The sequence below is a fragment of the Labrus bergylta genome, chromosome 18, assembly GCF_963930695.1.
Source record: "Labrus bergylta chromosome 18, fLabBer1.1, whole genome shotgun sequence".
Lineage (NCBI taxonomy): Eukaryota > Metazoa > Chordata > Actinopteri > Labriformes > Labridae > Labrus > Labrus bergylta.
Genome location: NC_089212.1, coordinates 7394363 through 7404203, shown reverse-complemented (window position 1 = coordinate 7404203; position 9841 = coordinate 7394363).

Below are 9841 nucleotides of genomic sequence, written 5' to 3'. Positions count from 1 at the left end.
GCAGCTCACAGCAGCCAGCTCTCATGCTGTAGGTTCTCCAGGAACTGTCCATTGTAGTCCTGATTTGTTATCCTTAAAGTCTGTACCTGGAACAGTTTAATCCAGTCAGTTTTTGCTTTAAAAAAATCTGGACAGCAGGAAAGTGGATTTCCAAATCCAGACCAAAAAGATCCAGGTTATGCTTTTTGATCAACAGGCTCAGATTACAATAAGAAAAAACTCCTTCAAACATCCACTTGATGTCAGTGTCGCCTGACGAATACACAATAACCAGCTGCCTCCCCATCAGGCACAAATTCCCTCTCTCTCTCACTCACTCTCTCTCACACACACACAAACACACACGCACACACACAGCGCCTAGTCAAGTGTCCAGAATTTTCATTCAGTAATTGTCTTTTTGTGACACTGATTGGCTCTCCAGACGCTCTGTTTCAACAAGTCATGGCTGCTGGACCCAAAATTAATTTACAGACTCACTGACTGCTGTGTTACTGACTCTGTGCTTACTGCACACACACTCACACACACAATGATTCCGTGCATACCGCACACATAATGGCGGCCTCATCACACAGACTCAGCCTTGATGTCCGTCACCTGTCAGTCTTTCAAAGAGCTGCAGGTTCTAAACCAAAGCTTAAAACATGAACACCTCCTCGTTTTGTTTCACAGGTTTGAGCGTTTCAAGATGAAAGGTGTGAGAGCAGTCAGGTAAATTATGAAGCATTTGCATACAGTGACATTTCAGAACTGTTAGTGTGTGTGTGTGTGTGTGTGTGTGTGTGTAGGGCAGGGGGGCAGCAGCTTTCATGCCAACCTGTCAGAAAACTGAAGTCTGTGGGCTGGTTTCCTGCATTTTTAAAACTCGAGCCACTAGTTTGGTTTAACATATTCTGTATTTTTAGACACTCACTCACACAGGCTGTTCTTTTGTCTGCACATCTTCACTTCTCACATTAAGCACGGCTTCCATCAGCACGTTATTATTTAGTTAAATCCAGCTCATTTAAATTCTCCGTCCTGTCAAAGGTTTGAAGAGTTAAGTAGTTCTTAAATTTAATTATTTAATTCTTTAATTTAATTCTTAAAACAAAGAGAAGCTGAGCAGCCTGGACTGGGGTTTTCTTTGTTTCTTTCTTCAGACAGTTTTCTAAAATCTGACTCTTGACTTCTTGAGGTTATCTCATTAAAGTTATAAGGACACGGCTAACAGCCTTGCTTAAGTTGTAATGAATCGGGCAAACAGGTACGTGCTGAAACCCGCCGTAATGACAGGTAATACTCCGCCATGCTTCCGAGGGAGAATGGTCTCCTTGACTGTGTCTCGCCTTGAGAGTCTTGTGAAGAAGTGCTGAAAGGAGCAGTCAAAAGTATCTCTTGAAATCCAGTATATCTGGAGGTAATCTCTGCCTGTGAAACCACTGACGTCCTGATCCAACCACTCCTGGCTCCGACTCTGCATCCACACATATCTGTGCTGACATATCAGCCACATACTCCACAGAAAGCCATCCTTAAAACTTTGACTCTCTCGTCTTCACTGCCATCTGCTCTGCTACACATCAAATTGCCATCGTGCCTACGTAGTGGACGCCATGTTCACTTTGGTTAACACTGAGCTGTGTCTTTATTGTCGTTCTTTCACACATCCAAGCAGTTCAGGGACAGGGACCAGATCATGCAGGAGTCTGATACAAAGTGATGTGGACAACCAAACAAAAAGAATCAGATCTTAGCAGGTCTTGATGAAATAGAAAGCCTGTCTTGAAATAACCTCCAGCTATAGGGAGACCCCAAAAACGTGGCCTTTTCATCCAGAAGCGTTCTCATTGTGACACGGTCAGGTAATAGCTGGACTGGTATCCTTGTATCAAAAATAGGAGCCTGATGTGTTTACGTTGAGATCAAAGTAGCATGCCTCATTTAAAGCCCGCTTGTGTATCACAACCTTGAGATATCAGTCCTGTGTGTCTATCGAGTTCAGGATGATTCTGCTGTCCATTATTACTGTCTGATAGGAACACGGCAGCTGCTGGCAGTGATAAATGAGAGGCCAGTCTGTGATTGACACCGCTGTGTGGTAACCTAACCTGCAGTACAAGGTGAGTCCTTTCTATATGATGACAGTATTCTTGAAACAGTCCAGCCTATAATAAGAGGAGTCCTGCAGTGCGGAGTGACAGATGAGATGCTCTGTTATCCTCCTGAGGCTGAGGAGGGCAGAGGCTCCCCCGGGGGAATTGCAGCTGACCGATCGTCTGCTCCCTCTGGGGCGATATTAGCGGAGGAAATAGCCCCTTCAGTTCTCTCTCTGCACACAGGTGTGTTCTTTACAAAATGCTGTGTAGAGTGCTCTCCGAGGTGTGAAAGCTGACGAGACTCTGAACGTCTCTGCTAAACACTAAGAGGCCGAGAGATCTATCATGGTTAGACAGACAGATGGACAGCAGCAGTTATTTAGAATCATTTATCTCATTAATTAATTTTAAATTGGACAGCAGTTTAAATCCACATCAATTTATTAAACTTGATGTAAAAAGAAATGTAAAACCAGATTTCTCATGTTAAAAATACTCCAATAGAGATGTGCAAATAAGTGCAGTTCCTCAAGAGTTCCAAAAGATGGGTTATATAAATTTGTACAGCTGGCTCTGGGTCTATTACAGGATTTCCTCCCAGTTGGACTTGCCAGGAAGACCTCCCAAGGCAACCAGGAGGCATCCTGATCAGATGCCAGAACCACCTCTTCTACTACCAGTTCCCTGCGGATGTCTGAAGACTTCATCCTATCTCTAAGGCTGAATCCAACCATCCTTAGAGGAAGATAATGTTGGCTGCTAATATCCATTTCCTGGTAGTTCAAAAGATTTGATCCAGATAGAAATGATCTGCCCATGCCACTCCTCTGGACTCGCCCCCAGCTCCAGCGTCTTTTAACCTTTACATGCTGAATGCTAACAACTGTAGGTGGACTACCTGAGGATCAAACTGCAGAGAGAGACCGAACAGAGCAGATAGTGGATGAAATGTAAAACCTTCACTTGAGTGATAAAGTACTAATTGGTCTGCTGTTTTTGCTGGTTCAACGTTACTGAATCAGAATGACAGTTTTTTGAAACTCACCGTTGTACTTGGCCCTGAGAAGATCATCAACATCAACTTAAAAAAAAAACCATTTTAAAAGACAAAACAACCTTTTATGAAACATGCAGAGGATGTAAACACAGCAGAGCAAGAAAATAAGTGGAATGACCTTCTCAAAAGAATCACTGCTCCAGAAAATCTTTGCTGCAGGTACAAATTGACATATGCAATGTTCTCATTCTGCCAAAATGCACTGAGATGTTTCATTTATTTTCCAAGGCTAAAGATAATTTTAATGTCTATTATGCAGACAGGTAAGCAGCAAGCATTTTCCTCCTCTCTCCTGCTCTGTATACTCTTTGTCTTGAAGTGGACACACATTCATGTAGTATTAGTATTATACAGTGTTAGTACGTATTTTCATGGATTCATTCACCTTGATCATTTTGTGGACATATTTTTAAATTGTGTCAACCATCTCACAGTAATTCTTCTTTTGGGTCTGTGAAGCTGTAACCTTATATGGGTGAAGCACCTAAGTAGTAGCAGATCTATAAATGGATAGGAGCCAACTATATGTTGTCAGCAACTGTTTGCTAGACAGAGAGTCTACATCTGTTACGTATACAAATCAGTGTCATGTCATCTTTATTGTTTTATGGTGATGTACCCAAATGGAAAGGAATTTGTGGGCTGTACCTTCTAGCAGAATATAAGCAACACTGTGTGATGAAGACCTTGCCATTTTGCCATTTTGCCCATGATGGCCACTTTGCCAATGATTGTGTGATCTTGGTCAGCATGGGTCAGCGATGGTCCGCACTTTGTCAACCATGTGTGTTGTGTTTCTGTGTTGTCTGACCATGGCTGAATAAATCTAAGATGATCCACAGTCTGTTTCACGATTTCATAATTGTCCATCTCATACAGAAATAACCCCCACCTAACATACAGAAACATTTTTTTTTAAATAAACAGGGGCACTGGTAGCCTAGTGGTTGTGTCGCGCGCCCCATGTACAGAGGATTAAGTCCTCCGCCCTTTGCTGCATGTCAGCCCCCTCTTTCTCCTCCCATCATTCCCTGTCTCTCTCTTCAGCTGTCCTATCCAAGAAAGGCAAACATGGCCGAAAAAATATCCAAAAGTGACATTACAAACGTTACAGTTAAACGAGCCTGACTCAGTTCAAACTGGTTTTCAGCAGGTCTCTGTTCTGCAGCACATAATACAAAAAATAGAACATTAGGCAACAGACACAGGAAATACAAAACCAAACCATCAGCTGCAGAACCTGAGAGCACGAGGCAAAGAATAGAAAAGACTGCATAACACTGAGTAAGGCCTTAACAAGGCCATTCTGACCCAAGTTTCACGGCGGGTTTCGGCCTTATCGAAACCCGCCGTTTCATCTCGCCAGATGTTCCTGCTGTGTGAAGGGCGTCAAGAGTGACAAACGCTGAGTCATCAACAGCGCCACTTTCTTTGGTAAAGGTTGGTCCAAATGCTAAAGGCTAAAGGAAGCCTTTAAACTCCTTTCTTTACATTTAGAGAAGTTGAACAGCTCTTGTTTAACTGTCATCAGCTCAGCAGCTAGCTCTGCTTTAAATACGGCAGATATTCATATCAGTAACGATCTCTTATTGAATATATATTTATATCACTGCGTTGATAGAGACTGTTCAAACTCCTTTCAAAGCGTCTGTGAGTGATGGCATTGGAAGTTTAAGTTAAAGTTTAGAATCTGTGACTGATTCTTTATTTCTTCATTGAGATTCAAAGCAAAGAGTCAGACTGCCGTTTGCCACGATGAAGGACGGAGCTCGGGAACTCCATCACATTCAGATGAGCTTTTTATTACAGCACTGCTCTCATTGCTGCAGCAGAATGTTTCTTCTTCTCCCGGAAATCACTTCCTCACTCCCTCCCTCTGTTCACGCTCTCCGTGGAGCCGTGCGACACGGTGACAGCGCTGTGATGGTGGATGTGCAGTTATACCGACGAGAAGCAGAAATAACATATTTCAAAAGTGACATTTACTGACTTTCTCTTAAAAATGAGTTCCATGTGGATGACTTAGAGCTGCAGAGGCTCAGGCGGGGAGACAAACTTCTCATAACAGTGTGTGTACTCAAAATATTGTTGATGATTTCTGTACTGGAGCAAAAGAAACTGAGAGTCACTGACGATTTATAGACCTATTAGAGGCCAGATTGTGTGTTAAACATTTAATGAACCTAATTGATTGTGTCAAAGGGATTAAAACTAAACTCCCTCACAGATTAGACTTTTTGATCCAGTAGATGTCGCCCTTGAGCAGCAGAATGAAACCAAAACAAACTGCTGTTAGGCCACAGCTCCTCCATACTGAAGCCTCCGCTCTCCTCCAGAGACACACCTCCAACCCCTCTCCACTCATGATCACACAAAGGAGTCAAGCGCAAGCTGCAGACAAAATCGTCCTTTGCTCGAGCTGCAATTACCTGCGTCCTGCATTGTTGTGTTAGCATGCTAATGTTAGCGCTCTTTAGTTAGCTCGTAGCTTCACATTGCATGTAGATTAACACAGAACGACCGTGATCTAAAAACGCTCACATGACATCGAAAAATAATCAGTGAGTATGTTCTTCTTCTTCTCTCTAGTTCTTGACTAAAACAGCTTTTATACACAAGGGGAGAAGCCGGCCGTCCCGTCCATGTAAACACGACTCTGACAACAACACAGCCAGCGGGACTCGAGCTTCTCACTCATTGTAGACAGTCATGACTCAGAGACACATTTACACAGGATAGACTGGATTTCTGCTGAATTTATGTGTAAATAACAGTCTTCCTTTAACAGTCAAGTTGATAACGAATTAAAAAGCTTACTAGTCTGAACCTTTGAAGGGCCATAAGCAGTCAGACACTATTTGAATATTGTGTATTTTATGTGATGTATGTTCCTGAGCAGTGTAAATAAAGTGCGGCTGTTGTTTGGCTGCTTAATCTTCAGTAATTATTTAACATATGAGTAGATTTGTATCAAAGAAAGGTCCTTGTTTGTTTCACCTCACTAATAAGCCGATGGCATCTTGGTGATGAAATGAGCTGTTTCTCTCTACAGGTCAGAACTCAACTTTCCCCTTTATATGAACCGCTACATGTCTTTTAAAAAGAACTTAAGTAATGCATGTGATTAATGATGGCGGTCCAAATAAGCTCCAAGTAAAGGTACATCAGTTATGCATTATTTAAACATGATTTATACCCCCATAATGAACCAATTAAAAGTACTGTGATTCCCTACAGCCAGCGAACACACCAACAGTAAGAGTAAGAGATTTGTCTATAAGATAAACACTTTTATTGTGGGTAGATTAACGTCAGAGAGGGTCCGTTTGTTTATGTCACTTTATATACAGATCTTTATATTCATACAGAGATCTCTGCCGGTTTGGAGGTCAAACTCCAGAGTCTCCAGCGTCTGCAGAAAGGCCGGCATACATCATCCCAATGATCTTTCTCATTACACCCGCCGTCTCGCTCGCCTGCGCGCTGAGGAGAAAAAAATACGACGACATGAACGCTGCGCCGTGGACGAAACAAACTTGGCCGCTGGAGGAGACGAGCATCGTAAAAACTCAAAATGTTGTTGAAGGATTATGCGTCTCTCCGCGAGGCTGAGGTGATGGATGGAAATGAGGCGCGGCGTGTTTGTGAAAGGCTGTACTTGGATTTATTGACGGCGGTGCGATTGTGCACATAGAGGCGGATGATGGAGAGCGTTGAACAGTTTAAAACTCACTCCGACTCTGCAGGATCAGTGCAAACACACGGAGGGGATGCAAACAGGACAGAAACACTTCATACTCCACAGAACAGAAGAAGAATCATCGGAGCATTTGTTTCAGTCTATATTTTGGTAAAGCTGGCTGAGCACTAGACAATTTTCAAATCTTAACTGCTTTTAAAAATGAGGATGACCACAGACATAACAATCCTCTGATTAACACACTATAAGATTAGGATAGACTACGAGACCACACCCTGACGTTTGTAGTACCAGTATGCACAGAGAGTCGATTCCACAGACACAAGCTCTCACAGGAACTCTGAGATCTCTGTGATCAAATGTGATTTCAGAAGATAAACAAACATGGAGGACGATAGACATGGTCATCTAACTGTGTGGTTTGTCCTCTTCACTAGACTTTATAAAGACACTTGTGTTGTTGCCATAGTTACACAAGCTGCTCTTCTTTTTTCTATATATTCCACTCGGCTCGGGGATCAGTTGTGTTTTTGTTTGCTGCCATGTTTGTGGGCCGTAAAAGTACGCAACATCCATTTAGTGATGCTTCCTGGTAGGGTTGTAGAACTTGAAAATCGGTCTTGGTCTCAAGCCCACTTGCTGAAGGTCTTTGTCTCGTCTCGGAATCTAAAGCCTTTTTACTCGGTCTTGTCTCATTTTCAGACTGGGCGGACTCCAGGTTTTAAATAGAGACCGGTCAAAACCACTACTGATGGGCTACTTTTCCAAGTCTAAATTAATTTGTAGTTTGATTTTTATTCCCAAGACCTTCCCAGTGTTATGGTATAAGCGAGTGACACGCCTGCTGCACACAAGATGATGATTTTTCAGTGATATTTATAGTCTTGGTCTTGGAGCACTCTGGTCTCGGTTAGTGTGGTCTTGACTACAACCCTACTTACCGGTCTGCTCGCTATCGTTTGAGTCTGTCTGATGTTTATGATTTAAGAAAGGGAGGCTCCGACTTGACAGGGAGCGGTAAAATAAATGTACTGACAGCTCTTACTTGAGGATTATTTGGACAAATAAAATCAGTTTTGACAAGCCTTGAATTAGGCCGGATTTTAATCCGTTGATATCGACAATATCTACACCAAATGTGAGGTAAGTCAGTCCAGTTTCTGTTCTCCATAAGTCTGTGACAGACCTGAGTTAGTACCTGAAGTTGTCAGAGTTGATGTGGTGAACATGTTTATTCTCTCAGAAAGCAGCCGAGTTGAGGTCTGATCAGCTGGAGGGGGGGGGGGGGGGGGGGGGGGGGGGGCCTCAAACTGTAAACTATGTTTAGCAGACTTTACTGCTGGAAGAGGAGAACTAACTGTGGAGATAAAACTCTCCGCCCACAGCGCTCAGACTCTACATCGCTCCTTTACTGTGTTACAGCAGAGAATATGAGGAGAGTCTTTGTACGCTCACTGTTGGAGGGCAGAGAGGAGAGAGCCACTGATGATCAACAAATAAGATCCTGTTTTAGCCTAACTCCTAACTGGTGTGAGTGCGGTGGTATTGATCGAGTAGAGGGGTGATGGTGAGTCTCTGCACAGAAACGGAGGACTCCTTCATTTAAGTCGTCCAACAAGCAGAAACAACGACAAAGTAACTACATGTGAGATCACAATCAGTCAAACAGTATGATTAGATCTGTCTTTTAAAGGTGGGATTTCCAGTTCACCGCCTTTTTCATATCATGATGTTCCAACATATACTGCAAAACAGCCTACACGACCATTTCCATTGTGTTCAGCAAAGTCCACAATGAGAAGTCTCTGAGCAGCTGTGGATAAACTTCACAGTTTCTTTATGCGTTCTTTACTTATAAAGAGATAATTAAAAAACTGAGAAATGTTTGAGCTTGAGCAAACCGTTTTATTTATACCCGGGTCGAGTCGTTCAGCAGATAAATAAAACTGTCAACAAAAGTTTCAGGTAACTTAAGAGAGTGTTCACAGTCATGTTTGTTAATTTAGTGTGGAGACAAGTTCACAACAGAGCACATATTAACTCTGATTTACTCGCAGTGAACGGGGAGCTCTAATTAACGACAATGAAACTCTGTTCACACCTGCAGTCACACGTCGTTATCACACACTGACTCACCAGATGACATGTTTTCATTTCTGTTTAAGAGCCTGAAAAGCTTTGACAGAAAAAGAGTCTAAATGTTGATTTCATAAGACCACGCTGCTTTAGTAAAAATGTGTAGCAGAGAGAATCACTCAGTTCCTTCTTCCATCCTTCTTTCATCCCTCCTTCCTCCATCATCCCTTCCTCCCCTTCCTTCCATCCATCCAGCCGTCCTTCCTTCCTTCCTTCCTTGCTTCCATCTAGTATTTTGTTTTTTATTATAAAGAAGACGTCAAATAGAAAACATTGGTGAACATCAGAGTCTGGTGGATCAAGAAGAAATAGTTGAGGCTCATTTTCTTGACTTCACTGAATTTAACTTTTTATTTTCTCAGTCTTTTAGACAAAATGTGCATCGTCTGTTTGATCAGTGCAACATGAAAGTGTTTTAGTCAGACGTTCCCCACAAACAGCAGAAAGCTTAAACACATTTAAAGCTGTCAGAACATTTTTGTAAAATCAATCCTGTGTGTTTGAAGGTGAAGCGCTGTCACTTCTCTGCACAGTGTCAAGTTTAAAAAGCTGAACAGTTTTTTAAAATGCCACGCAGACACGGAAAAGGTCAACATGTCCCATCGAATTTTCAGGAGGATGCTCCATCTACAGAGCAACGACTGCATGAAGAAAACCCAGAAACCCAGGAGAAGCTTGTTTTGTCTTTGCCTCTTTGGATGAATATTTAATTATAAAGTCTGTTCTTAGACGTTGGCTTCCTGCAGGTTTGTGTTTAGTGGGGTTCACCTGATAAAATATTACTCTCACTTCACACCCCGCAACGAATCAGCACTAATAAACGTTTTTCATTTAAAATAAAGCCTCTTATTAATATAAGCGTTGCCC